General features: G+C 49.9%; 1 pseudogene; it reads left to right on the forward strand.

Annotated features, from left to right (window-relative positions):
* The first annotated feature begins 4 nt into the window (after positions 1–4).
* LOC6588120 lies at positions 5–1,034 on the forward strand (annotated as a pseudogene).
* The last annotated feature ends 648 nt before the right edge of the window (positions 1,035–1,682 follow it).

The following is a 1,682-nucleotide window of genomic DNA, read 5'->3' on the forward strand; positions in this document are numbered from 1 at the left end:
GGACTTCATGGATATGGAGCGGAAGACGGACGTGACCGTGGAGCTGGTGGAGGGCTGCAGCTCAAGACGAAGGAGTTCCTGCAGCCTAATCCGACGGCACGGGCGAAGATGGCCGCAGTCAAGGGCATCTCGAAGCTTCGGGACAGGCCAAATCGAACACGTCCACAGCCCGAGGGACTGCGGCCGAATGTATGCTGACTTATGGTAAGAAGCTCGGCGAGGACAACAGCGTGTTTGCGCAGGCGCTCGTCGAGTTTGGCGAGTCGCTGAAACAGATGGCCGACGTCAAGTACTCGCTGGACGACAATATCAAGCAGAACTTTTTGGAGCCCCTGCATCATATGCAGATGAAAGACCTCAAGGAGGTTATGCACCATCGCAAGAAGCTGCAGGGCCGGCGCCTCGACTTCGACTGCAGCGTCGCAGTCAGGCCAAAGATGATGAAATTCGTGGTGCGAGATAAGTTCGCCGAAATCATTGCAATTGGCACAGGTAGGCATGTTCAATCTGTTGGAAAACGATACTGAACATGTCTCACAATTGGTGACTTTTGCTGAGGCACTATACGATTTTCACTCTCAGTGTGCCGATGTGCTACGTGGCCTGCAGGAGACGCTGCAGGGAGAAACGATCCGAGGCTGAGAGCCGGCCACGCAATGAGTTTGTCCCCAAGACGCTGCTCGATCTGAACTTGGACGGCGGTGGCGGCGGCCTCATTGATGACGGCACGCCGTCCCACATTAGCTCGAGCGCCTCGCCGTTGCCCTCGCCGATGCGCTCGCCCGCAAAGTCGATGGCCGTAACACCATCACGCCAGCAGGCAGCCCTGCTGCCAAGCCCTCTACGACTTCGACCCAGAAAATCCCGGAGAGCTGGGCTTCAAGGAGAACGACATAATCACGCTGCTCAATCGCGTCGACGACAATTGGTATGAAGGTGCCGTCAATGGTCGCACCGGCTACTTCCCGCAATCCTATGTACAGGTGCAGGTCCCCCTGCCCAATGGCAACTAAAGCCGACTTCCTCCCTCAACCCTATCAATTGGCTGAAGTCGTAGATCATGGTGGAGAACAATAACCTTAATGTTGGTTTCGCCATTAGAGGCGCAAAGGTTGGCAGCACACATACATATAGTTGATTAGATGCTGGGTTACTACGGTTACGATACGATTATACGGATATGTTTACGGCTTAGCTTAGCTAGCATTCAGCACATTCACGTGGCCATAACCGACATTTGCATGCAGGCAGACCATAATAAAACCATATACGATTATCATATAAAAGAACAAATTTCAAATTGCGAAAATCTTACCAGTTGGCAACACAATAATTACAAAAACTCAAATGAATTACAAGTTAAATTAATATTGTACGTATAACAAACTAAATTTACAAGTGTTACAAGCGAAAGGCGATTTCCTTACGTTTTCCATTTTATTCTTCGATGTCAGCAATGTTGTTCCAACTCAATTCGAGCTCCTAATGCTAGGGATCCACAATAGATGCAGGCGTACTGCGATGTCTACTCCACAAACAGGTACTCCGTAGAACATTACGGACAGTAAGCACTCTTGTTAATGAATTAATTAGTTACCCATACTCATAGTGCTTTCAGAGGCAGTCCCGATGATATTGTTTCCAGTTTGTCTCCCTCTTTCTTCCAACTCTTAACCAAGCCC

The sequence above is a fragment of the Drosophila persimilis genome, unplaced genomic scaffold (genome assembly GCF_003286085.1).
Source record: "Drosophila persimilis strain 14011-0111.01,24,50 unplaced genomic scaffold, DperRS2 tig00000086-arrow-arrow-pilon, whole genome shotgun sequence".
Lineage (NCBI taxonomy): Eukaryota > Metazoa > Arthropoda > Insecta > Diptera > Drosophilidae > Drosophila > Drosophila persimilis.